General features: G+C 42.3%; 2 long non-coding RNA genes across 3 annotated transcripts; one reads left to right on the plus strand and one right to left on the minus strand.

Moving 5' to 3' along the window:
- Positions 1-367: 367 nt before the first annotated feature.
- Positions 368-7,373, plus strand: LOC134170732 (uncharacterized). Of its 2 annotated transcripts, none has more exons than XR_009967353.1 (3): positions 368-511; positions 5,485-5,573; positions 5,812-7,373. It is a non-coding gene; the product is annotated as an uncharacterized LOC134170732 (long non-coding RNA). The 2 variants fall into 2 exon arrangements; XR_009967354.1 differs by lacking the exon at positions 368-511 and adding an exon at positions 3,055-3,398.
- Positions 7,374-9,493: 2,120 nt separating this feature from the next.
- Positions 9,494-11,353, minus strand: LOC134170733 (uncharacterized). The gene is made up of 3 exons (XR_009967355.1): positions 11,004-11,353; positions 10,784-10,861; positions 9,494-10,208 (listed from the first exon to the last, which is right to left on the minus strand). It is a non-coding gene; the product is annotated as an uncharacterized LOC134170733 (long non-coding RNA).
- Between the last annotated feature and the right edge of the window lie 1,052 nt (positions 11,354-12,405).

Raw genomic sequence — 12,405 nt, forward strand, 5'->3', positions numbered from 1 at the left:
AGGAGTTCAGGGAAGAAAGGAGCAATAGGGGCATATGCTTCCATTAAATGCTTCCACGCATGCACTATGCATGAAACTAGATTTAGAAGAGGAAACATTTTCTCTCCTTGTTAGAGAAATGACAGATTTTTCTCCAATGCAATATCAACTATCAGAGACACATGCTCTAATAAGCAGTGTAAAACCTTCTATGTACAACATCCCGTTAAATGAGTTAAGTGACAATGAGCAGTCGGAGAGAAGAGCAGGCTGTTGTGAGTGAAACCTGATGTAGGACCAGCAGAGGGAGCTCTAAAATTTAGCTTTTTTTTTTTCTTTTTTTCTTTTTTTCTTTTTTTTTTTTTTTTTTCCTGCAGAAAGAAACGTCCTTAGGAACCGACTGCGAAAAATCATCGTCAGTTTCTGAGCACAGTGGCTGGCTGCACTGCTCCCCCTCTGATCCCAGGAATCACAACCGCGAAATTATGTCCCATTTCTTTGGGTAGGAGTACTCTCCTGGCACGTTTAAATTGTAAGTTAAAAGGCCTTTGTACCGTCACTGTTTGTTGGAGAAAATAATAATAGTATGCTCGTTAGATCCTCCACTCATCAAATGATTTGCTAAGCTCTTTCTTAATATATTACATGTCAGCACTCTTGACCTTTTTACCTGGATCCATTGCACTTAACAGGAAGCCACAGTGAAGTGCCAGACTGTGGTATTAAATGCTCTTTTCCAAGCTAAGACATATGATCTCTCAACAGAGTGCCCTGGCCTGGGTCACAACATGTTTTCTTATTTTTAGACTAAGTTCCAAGATGATGGGTGCCAGGACACTGAAGGGACATGGAACATGGAGTCAGCTATGGGGTACTTTTTTCATGGCCAGGCAGCAAACTTAATATGCCTCAGCACTCCTCCCCAGCAAGGACTCACGCAGAAGCAGAGCCTTTTGGCATTACACCTTCCTCAGCTCAGGGTGAGAAGCTGCCCTGGCCAAAGGGAAATGTTACTGGAAATCATTTCACTGTCAAAATCCCAGACTGAAAACCAGCGCAGTTGTGGAATGAGCTGCTCAGGTGCTCTCCAGATCTTTTTGGCTAAATGTAGTCATGGACTGCTTCTACCTTCAATTATTTCTTTCAGCAAAAGAAACTGGAGAGAAATTAAATACCCTCTCAGCACAGTGTATTATCACTGACAGCAGCACAATTGAAAGCTACTTGTCAGCAGTGTCCAAGGCAGGGATGACTCGTACCTCTCATCCTTTCCTCAGTAAAATGCTTATGTATTAGCATGAGCATTAAGCTGATTAACATTAGCTTAATTGGTAGCAAACTGGGTTTGAGATGAACACTCTTGAAAACTCTTTCTTGAGTATCATTGTGAGAGACATTTTCTCTCTCTGTGAAACAGGCAAAAGTGTTTTATTCTCATTCTGTTTTACTGACAGCAACACACCAATCTTCCTGAATTGTAAACAAGCAAACAGCTTTGACCAGTACTGTAATACCAGTAATTACAAGTATCTGCTAGAAAGACATTTTGAAGATTTCTTTCTCTTCTGTTTCTCTGATCATTTGAGTGCTACTGTACACGGCATGTGTACAGTACATGGCAGACAAAACTAACACCAGAGGCAATGTAGGCCCACTGATGAAACTGACAGAAGATGCAGAGATGGCAGAGTTACTGAATGCCTTCTTGTATCTACTCTGCTGCATTTAGATGAAGTCCCCCTTGCCTTAGTCCAATCTGGACGTCCATAAATCCATTCCAGGAATAGGTGAAGCCATCATCTTTACCAAGTCCTGGGAAACGGGAGAGGTGCCTGAGGACTGGAGGAAGGCAAATGTCACTCCGGTCTTCAGCAGCATCCCTGGGAAAGTGATGGAGACCTTGTCCTTGGTGCCATCTTAAAGCATATCAAGGATAAGAGGGTTATGAGGGGCAGTCAACATGGCTTCACCAGGGGGAAATCATGTTTGACCAATCTCTTAGCCTTTTATGAGGAAATAACACGGTGGATGGATGATGGCAGAGCACCTTGACTTCAGCAAAGCCTTTGACACAGTCTCCCACAGCATCCTCACGGCCTGGCTGAAGGAGAGAAGCCAGAGAGTTGTAGCAGACCTGCCGGTATTATTTAATATATTCATCAATGATTTAGATGAGGGAACTTATCAGCAAGTTTGCTGATGACACTAAGCAAGTGGCTGACACGCCAGAAGGCTGTGCTGCCATCCAGCAACACCTGGACAGGCTGGAGAGTTGGGCAGGGAATAACGGGATGAAATATAACAAGGGAAAGTGTAGAGTCCTGCATCTGGGCAGGAACAACCCCAGGTTCCAGTATAGGTTGGGGAACGACCTGCTAGAGAGCAGTGTAGGGGAGAGGGACCTGGGGGTCCTAGTGGACGACAGGATGACCATGAGCCAACACTGTGCCCTTGTGGCTAAGAAGGCCAATGGCATCCTGGGATAAACTACTCTGCCCTGGTGAGCATCTGGAATATTGTGTCAGTTCTGGGACAGAAGGACAGCTGCTGGAGAGATCCAGCGCAGGGCAACCAAGATGATTAAGGGAGTGGAGCATCTCCCTTATGAGGAAAGACTGAGGGAGCTGGGTCTTTATAGTTTAGAGAAGAGGAGACTGAGGGGTGACCTTATAAGTGTCTATAAATATATAAAGGGGGAGTGTCACGAGGTTGGAGCCAGGCTCTACTCAGTGGCAAACAATGATAGGACAAGGGGTAATGGGTATAAGCTGGAACACAAGAGGTTCCACTTAAACTTGAGAAGGAACTTCTTCTCAGTGAGGGTGACGGAACACTGGAACAGGCTGCCCATTGTGGAGTCTCCTTCCCTGGAGACATTCAAAGCCCGCCTGGACACATTCCTGTGTAACGTTATCTAGGTGTTCCTGCTCTGGCAGGGGGATTGGACTAGATGATCTTTTGAGGTCCCTTCCAATCTCCAGCATACTGTGATAGTGTGATACTGTGATACTGCTAACTTCCTTGTATCACATGCATTTAGTAACCCCCTTCCAAATTCAGGCAATAGGTGAAGCCGCAAGCAGGAGCAGGGCCTGACCAGCCCTTCAGCACAGGCTCCAGAGAGCTTGACATCACATCCAGGAGCAAGCCTGGGGATACTGCAGACCTGCCCACCAACAAGTACCTTATCAAAGCTTCGTGCAGGTGCTCTGAGCTCAGAGTCCAGCAGGCAGGGACCATAGAGACTGTAGAAGCTTCATCATTGAAGGTCTTAAAGGCAAATTAAACAAATATAATTAAACACTAGCCTATCCTGGGACAGAACAGTGCATCACTGAGGTCACTCCCGACATTCCCTTCCTCTGGCGCTATGATGAGGGCAGAAAGGACACATGTCACAGGTGTATATAGTCACAGAGGTAAGCCAGTGCTGATATAACTACAGGTCTTCTGTCTCATTGTGCTGTGTATTTGCCAGCTGTGTGCCTCATACAAAGTAAAGAGACACAAGTTGCAGGTTTTAAACAGTTCATTATCCACTCACTGAGTGATTGTGTGTCAAGGAACTGTTTCCACTCACTGTACAGGACTCAAGATAGCATGGTTTCTTTTGTGAACATAAGTAAAACGAAGTGCTTTATAAATTCCCCATATATCTAAGTTAATATTATGTTTTCAAAGGGCTTTGTTATTAGAAGTTGATAAATGATGGATAGGTAACTTCAGAACTCTAAATAATTTTAGAAGATACATTCTATAAAACGTTTATCTAATATGCTAAGAAATTTGAGGCCTTTAAACATCATACAGCTGTTACAAAACAAAACCACAAAAACCAAAGAAAACGAGAGGATCTTTACTTTTATTCCTACCATGCTAAACTTGTATCAGTTAACCTCAACTAAGTAAAGATATTTGTTTCATGATTCAGGTTCCTAAATTGATATTGCTGATAGACTTTTAGTCCAATTTAATCTTACTTCTTCATCCAAACTGCCATTGTTGGAGTCTCTTAAGTGTCCTATTTGAGATGCTTACAATACAAGAAATATCTGGTTCCTATTACTGCCACAGAACCTCCATCCTCCCTAGGCCGAGAGTGTTTGCGATGCCAAAAAGCTAATTAGGTCAGTGTGTCAGTTTAAATTATGCAGGAGATGAGCATTAAATGTTTACTAAATTTAACTGTTTCTGGATCTGGAATGTCTGTTTGCAAGGACAAAACAGGAGCAGAGACACTGGGCTTTAAATTAATCCAAAGCAGTGTACTTAAAAGCATGCAGAAAATGAAATGGCAGACAGAATTACAGTATTTATTGTATTATCGAAATTATAAGGCCAAGTAAAAGCTGAAGAAAAGGATGGCTTCCAGAGTGGATATTCTGCAGGCATTTAAATGGCTTGTTCAGCAACTGCCTGGATAAGTCATCAAATAAGTAATGTGAAAGAACATTTTTGAAGTGCTTGCAACATGAATTTGCATGCATTAGGTACCTTCAGCTGTGTCTAAATTATGGTGCATGGAAGCACTTCCTAGGTCCTGAGTCTAGGCACACGTCTCAAAGGCATCCCATCTTTGTCCTGTTTAGACTTTAACATGTCATCCCATTTCCCTAGGCCATGTGCTTACTTCCATGGGAAAAATCTGGGTGCACACCCCAGAAGGGAGTACTGCAAGCTTCTGGCAGGGACTCAGCTGTGAAATCAGGAGTGCTGTAGAGTGTACCTGGCCCAGAGCCTAAACACATCCTCTTTGCAACTGGGATATACAGCTTTAAATGTGTCTTTAGGCTTTTAGGTTATCAGTATGTGCAACAGTGCACCAGCTCACCTTTCTTCCAATAGAGGAAGTTACGCACCCCTCTTGCAACATAGGGATTAGCGCACTCCCTCATAAAGTGACATCTTGATTACATATGCTAATCTTTAAGATTGCCCTTATTCTTATGCAGTAGCTGACACATCCACCATTACTTTTTCTTTTGGGAGAGATGAGTTTGACACTTACCAGTGACTGGATTTTCCTCCCCAGTATGCCTGAAGTCTGATAACCCAGTGACTTCACTAGGAACCTTCTGGTTCATAATATTGTAAGGGAAGGTCATGGGCAACCTGTTTCTTTCACTTCAGCCCATAATATCTTGGGATGTGAAAAGGTTATGCTTTCACTTTTGGTTAAGTTTGCAGAACATTCTGGTGATAAAGCTGGTGATGTTCTGGGGAGAGAACAGGGGAGAACTTGTGAGAAAAAGACTGGAAAGGAAAAATACCTCAAAACCAGCTAACTTTAGTATTCTTCTTATTGATCCCACCAGTAAGAATAACAGTTGATGTGCTTTTCCTGCACTAAATAGATGGATTTATTTCTTGGTAGTAAACAGTGTCTATGGGATTATTTTCAGATGGCATTGTGAAGTTTATGCTTACTCAAACAATAGGCACTGGAAAGTTGACATAAAAATATGGTTGGAGTAAAAATAAATGTTTTTCTCTATATTCTTCCAGCTTCTTGGAACTGGATGTTTCTTAAAGTGCTGGTGTGAAAGCAAACACTGCCAAAATGAAGAGAACAGCAGACACCATCTCCATTCCATGTAAGCTAATAACCTGCCTAAGGTGGACTCTTTGTTATGTTTTCTTCCGATGTATGTTGCATACAGTGTAGTCTCTCAAGACTTGTAATCAAACAGAAGCTGCTGAAATATCAGCGTATCAACTTCCTAAAAGAGCTGTTGTCACCTATTGTCACACATATAGTCACACTGTTTCGAGTATAATCCTTATTTTCATCAGTAAATACCTCGTGATCAAGTAGGTGCCCTTTTCTTCCAGGTGTCTACAGAACAGAAAGGGAACTGATGATAAGAAAGAAATCAACTTTAGCTGTTGTTGTTTAATATGACCACCAGGAATGTACCCCCAGACATGATAACAAGAGCATCTGTCATTGAACTGTGCGAGCTCTATTTGCCTCCTGGCACATTTCAGATATAAACAGCGAGGGCCTCAGCTGATCTCTTAGGAGTTTGCGCAGCTAACAGCAGCAGCAGAGCTTGAAAATAATGCATCCTCCCTATGCCATGGCCTCTCTGAAGAATATCCCTCTCCTCCCCAAAAAATTAAAAAAGGAAGGGTGGATCAGCAAAGGAGGAGAATACAGATGCATACGCAGACACCTGGATAGGTTTAAAGGCAGGGCCATCAGTTAAAGCTCCAGATCATTTCCTGTGCTGTCCCACCCACAGGTTCGATGGAACATGGCAAAGTAACTACTGAAGCTATGTGTGGTGGAAATGGTCATGCAACAAAGGAAGTGGCAGCAACAGCAAAAAATATACTTTCCAAGCAAAACTCTCTGAGCCATGCTTGTATGTTGGAAACGCAATCTGGGGACAGGAGGTTAGATAAAAACACACTTGTTTGAGAACAGCAGCCCTCTGTTCCTCAGGGCTTGCTCCTGGCCTTGCTCAAGCCACAGTCTGCTCAGGCAGCTGCTGGCAGCTGCAGCCACCAGCTGTATCCAAGGGGATCCCAAGGACAGACCCAGTTCAGCAGCCGTGAAAATAGTACCCTGAAGACATGAAGCAATTGTTGACCTGCATGCCATCAAGCCCCAGTACTGAATAAAGAGAAGAATAATCTCTTTTTATTCACTTTATCTATCCTGTTCTCCTTATTAGATCTCTTTCCTTGTGATTAATTCTCAACCTGGTATTTTTAATAACTGTATATTTCATTTGCATTTGATACTTAAAGAGGGAGGGAGGATAAAAGGATGAAACTCCTAGAATTAATGCACACCAACCCCTAACCTTAAACATTGGTATTACCCTTCTGTAAGACTATCCTCTGTCAAGTAACAATACGCAGGAAATAAATACTAGTCTCTTAACAGCTGTCCTGGAGACTACATCCCTATTATGACTCTTCTTGAACAGAGTAAACTAAATAAAGTTGAATGAAGTTATCAGACATGATCTCATATTCAAAGAGCCAATGTCACTAAAATAACATTCTAAATTCCACAGTCTAATGTAATTATTAAAGTGGAATGTGGTCTGTTTAGTACTGTATTGATTTAAGCAGCTCTCTCTCGATTTGTAGCAGCCGTGCCACTGCTGGCATTGAGTTAGCCCTGCTGGTATACTTACATCTTGGACAATATTTGCAATATAACATCTTGAACAATATTCACAATATAGCAGTGAATAATGTCAATGGCCAAAATTTATTATATAGAGTTCAAGATTTTCAGCAAAGTATTTAAACCTAATGTTAAAAGTGGAAGGCTTGTGCTTACGGGAATAAAAGATGAGAAATAACAAGAAGGTATAAAGCATCAGACACTTCCTTTGCCTGTCTGGAAAAAGCAGTAAAAGTGACTTCTCATCTTCCTTTCTGTGATGCAGGGGGTGAGGGGGGAGTTCTCAGAGAAAGGATTGTAAGATGTGGTAGCGGTCTTCCTTTGTTCCTACAGTGGTGTCTTCTCCCCAGTCTGTGATGTTAAGCCTTCCTGCCTCCTTTGCTCTCCCACCTTTGATTCATTTTCAGTGGCCCCATTCTCATTTTTAACTTTTTTCAGTGCTGATCTCACAACCTCCATCACTTCTTTTCACATAGCTCTTTTCACTGCCATATCTCAGCCTCCTGAAAGCAGAGACACACATATCCCCAGGAGTGGTCTTTCACTTCTTACCTATTTTACTGTGAGTTTGTAGCCATTATATATGAATGGAATGCCTACATATATATGTATATAAATGTCTATATAAAACTTATGAGTGCTGGATCTGGGACAATAAACAGGTCTTATTTTTGCTTTTTCATGTCTGTGAAGTCCTGTGTGTCCAGGCTTGCCAACAAGCTGTGCCAAGTATGTTCCACACTAGCCTGGTTAGGCAGTCGCTGAGCTAAATGATTGTACTATAGCAGAGCAGCTGATACACTGGAGTAGCTGAAGCCAGAGGTCTTGCCTGTAGGCAGACAAAAGGCTGGAAGAATAAAGGAGCAGAGGTGATAAAAACTGACAAAAGACCCCTTTGAGGAAGGCATTTAAATGCATTTTATGGTCGGTAAAGAAAGCAATCTCCTTCCACAGCATGCTTTGTCCCATCCTAAGATGACTGTTTAAAACGGCACCCTGCCTGAACTGACACACTTCTGACATGCTCCAAGCTCCCACCCCAAAATGTCAGTCTTGCTGGGCACCAGGAACTAAACCAGACATTTGGGGCACTGCCCAACTACACCTACAGATACATTTTTTGATGTGAATTTATCATAACTGTGTCAGCTTTGCTGCATGTGTGTCATGAGTAATAGCACTGCCTCTAAGGCTTGTTCCTGCTGCAGTGTTATTGAGAATGTCCTCTTTTATTTTTTTAAACAGTAATTTATTGATTCCCCGTTGATTTGGTAGCGAGAAAAAAGAGAACAAAGGGCAGGGGAAGCTTTGTTAAGTGTGAATTCCCTGCTCAAAAAAAGAGAGAAAATATAGCAAAAGAAATCCCACCAGTAGCACAGTCAACCTTCAAATCCCACTTGTGATTTTTTTTCCAGTTGTAGAGCAAGTAGTACTGGTTTACATGCATTTTCTTTTCTTATGTAGAGGAAATAAAATCTCTTCTTCCTTGATATCACTTGTTCACGGGAAATGGTGCAGTTTATTGCTGAAAAGGTGGTTGTTTTTTGGAAGTTTCTGTGCGAGATGTGCAGAGGAAAAGCAAACCCAAAGTAACTGCGTCCAGCAGAGGGAGCTCCAAAATCTGGTTTTCTTTCTGGGGTGCCAGATGGCGCTTCATCTCTGGTAGAACCGTGTTTTCATTCCCGTTTGTTAGGAATTCCTGTCTTTCTCTCTCACAATCCCCTAACATTCTAAAATAATTTTTATGTGTTTCATTTCAAATTACATTTTAATGCAGCAGTTGGCATATTTTTTCATAACATTTATTTATAATACTTCCCTTCAGCTTTTCCAGAAAAAAAAAAAAAGAATAGGAATTATTGCATGTGTATCTTCCCAAATTTCCACATGCAAACTCTTTCAGCAGCTCAGCAAACGAGCAATGCTTTTTCCATTATGTTAAACCTATACCTATAAATGGCCATATGTTTCAACTTCTGGTCAAGTCAGCCAGCCCCAAATGAAGGTTATATGAGTTCTAAGCCATCACCTCTACCAGCAGCACCTGCTCTTCCCTCACTGTTCAAACTCATTAAAGAATGGCTGCAGATTCTGATGCCACTTTGTTGCTTGTGATAACATTGAAGTGCTAATCTAACAGGTATTCATCTCATTTGAGGTGTGAAGGGTGACATGTATATGCTATTGCCCTCACAAGTGACATCTAGCAAGTATGCTTTATTTTGTTTAACATGGGAAAAATAATCGCTGTCTGTCTCTTGCTCACGGTGCTTAAACCTTTCCCCTCTGTGGAGAAGTGGATTCCAGGCTTCAGTGGCCCAGTGGCAGAAAGTGAAGTGTGGAAAGCAAAACCATGCTTAGCAATCCCTTTTGGCTTTATTTTATATATTTATTTAATTAATTTCCTGAAGCTTAAAAGCCTCAGGAACATGTAACAACCCATGTCTGCTGCCTTCAACATTTATTCTTACAACTAAGACAGAAAACATATGGCATTTAGCTCCTGGTCATGTCATACCACTAAAATATGCAGTCCTATGGGGGCTTTTTCTCTCTCTTGGAGGTGAAAGAGACATAATAGGAGCAAGCTTCAGAGGAAAAGGAACTGCTGTGCAGTTCTTCAGCAGCTGCTCTGTGTGCACAAGGGTCCAGATAGTTGTGTGTGGGATGAACACCCTTCTGAAACAGTGTGGCATTGCCCTTGATATAACTCCTTGTTCTGCCAAAGAATTACTGTCATGATGTACTCCTTCACATCTCTGTTCCTGCTGCATCAGGCCCCAGATGCAGAAGAATGTGTCATCATTCATTTTGCAGCCAAGAAAGAAGTAAATGTTTGTTTGCTGCTGGCTGCTTGATTTTTGTATTCTCTGCTATACAGACAAGAGAGCTGGAAGCCATTTGTTCATTTTGGAGATTCCCATTACAAAATCCTGGGTGCGTTGTGGCTGTGTTGGGCCCAAGTAATCAGAAAGCAGGATCTGGCTCCACAATCTGTTGTGATCCCTTCTTCCCCTCCTCTTTTTTGATCTGCTTCCAAGAGCTTCCTCTGGAGTCAGTGATGATGGCTGGGCACCTTGGATATCTGAAAAGCAAGACATTGATGTAGGTGCAAAAATAATGCTTTAGGCTTATTTTTTAAGAAGTTTACTATGCCTGGGTATGCAAATATTGAAACATTATTTGTCACACTGTGAAGAATAGTTACTAAACAGATTCAGATTTATTTGTGCATTTTTAATATGTTCAAGTTGTGTCAAAAACTACTGCTTATAAATATGGTGCTTTCCTAAGTCTCACAGGGGACAGAGAAGCAAAACCTCCATCTGATACTTTCAGCTTAAAGCTCACCTCTGAGCTCCTTTCCTTCTGACATAATGCCAAGCAGAGATGGGAGATCAGATTAATTCCTAGAAGGCCTTGTGCTCTCAAACCACAGCTGAATTTCCTCTACAAGTACTTTTCAGCAAGCCTAATTTCAGGGATCTGTTCTTCAGATTCACTCTGTCATGTCATGCCCGCCCAAAGGAATATTCTCTTCCTTAAAAATCAAGGTGCTCTTACGATAAGGCTTTTTTCTGTAACTTTCCTGCTTCCACCATTCAGAGTCTAACTTAAGTGTTTAAAAAGGTAAATCAGAGCTTCATGCCTGATTCTTACTTCATTTGCAGCTGCATAATCTCCAGTACTCCTATTCTGCAGCACGCTCTGTCTGACATATACTTCAAAAGCTGAGATCTGAGAGAGAAACAAACAGCACAAACCCCGCTTTTGATCTGGTTCCACTTCTTTTACGTTCCCACAGCCTGACCTCAGCATGTGACAAATGTGGGCTTCATGCTCGGCCCACGCACACACACACACACACACACACACACACACAGAGAATGGTAGCCCCTTGTCTCCAAATGCACCTCTGTGCACACCCCCGGCTCACTTTCTGGCCCCCAGTGTCCCCAGCCCTGCTGGCTTCCACTGCCCGGATGAGGTGCTGCCATCACACTCGCCTCAGCCTGGTCAGGGTAAATGAGGCAATGGCTGAAGCTAGGGAAACGCTGGGAGATTTGGGCACAGTTTCCTCCACAAAGGAGAGTGCCTCCATTATTTTAAACAACTCACCTCACTTGTCTTTGGTTCCCTTTCTTACAGTTGATCCTCTGGGTTTCAAACCGTGAGGAGGACAGAAGGGTGTGTGGCCATTTGCCCAGTTTCCGTGAGATAAAATGGCCGCCATCTCAGGCCAACACCTGTGGAGCTGGTACCCACAAAATGGCTGTCCAGTGCATGGTCGTGAGTCTTCTCCTCACAAAAGTGGCTGCCATCTCCCAGTGGTGAGGTCAGGTTGTGTGTGCCTGTGGACTGGCTGGCAGCTGAAGGGCTGCTTGGGATGTGGAGTGTTAAGGAGCAGAGAAAACAAGGCAATGAAGAGGACCAAATTTGCAGAGAACAAATGGGAAGGCTGAGAGGCTGTGGAGGTATGTGCTGGCTTTCGTTAGTGGTCAGAGATCCCTGTGGCATGAACAACTATCTGTAGGATACCAGGGCAGCAGGAAGTTTAATTCAATTGAAGCTGGTGTTCCATATACTTCAGATGGAGTATTTTCTGATTTTTACTTTTCTTATTTTCTTCCCCCGCATACCCTCTTAGCCTGGAAACATGTAATTTAAAAGCTTTTAGTAGCCCATAAACCATTGCGCTAATGTGCATCAGGCCTTTCAGTGGAGAAGGAATTGCTCTTCCTGAGGGGATATGGGTTGTGCCCGTGGCATCGGTGCTGGTATCATCAAATCCTAATTGAATTGTGCAGCTTTTTCCAACTGAAATCAAAAGGTAGATTCAAAACTGAGCTGACCCTTAATAAATGCAATTAGGCACATAGTTTCTCTCTTATTGTTCTCACTATTTTTAAGCACTAAGTCAAAGAAGCCTAAAGCTCATAGATGTTGAGGTTTTCAAAATGTGCATGTCATTACTTAGGACACTGAGGCCATTTCCTTTGTGTTGAATCTCCTTTTAAATTCAGTGAGTGTTGGATCCAGTCTGCAATGCGTATGTTAGCAATAAAACCAGGAGAATGAGAGAACTGTATTTTATCCATACTTATTTCTGGTCTGGAGAATCACAGAAAGCTGAAATTTCAGAAATATTTCAGATTTTCATTTGTTTTGTTTTTAACTTTTTACAGTTTATAGGACTATGCTATTGCAAATGGTGATAAAAACATATGCACAACGTTAGTGTGTTTTTCCAAAACCAACATTGCCTAATATCACAGAGAAGG

Source organism: Pezoporus occidentalis, unplaced genomic scaffold (assembly GCF_034315485.1).
Source record: "Pezoporus occidentalis ecotype Australia unplaced genomic scaffold, CSIRO_AGI_Poc_V1 ctg39, whole genome shotgun sequence".
Lineage (NCBI taxonomy): Eukaryota > Metazoa > Chordata > Aves > Psittaciformes > Psittacidae > Pezoporus > Pezoporus occidentalis.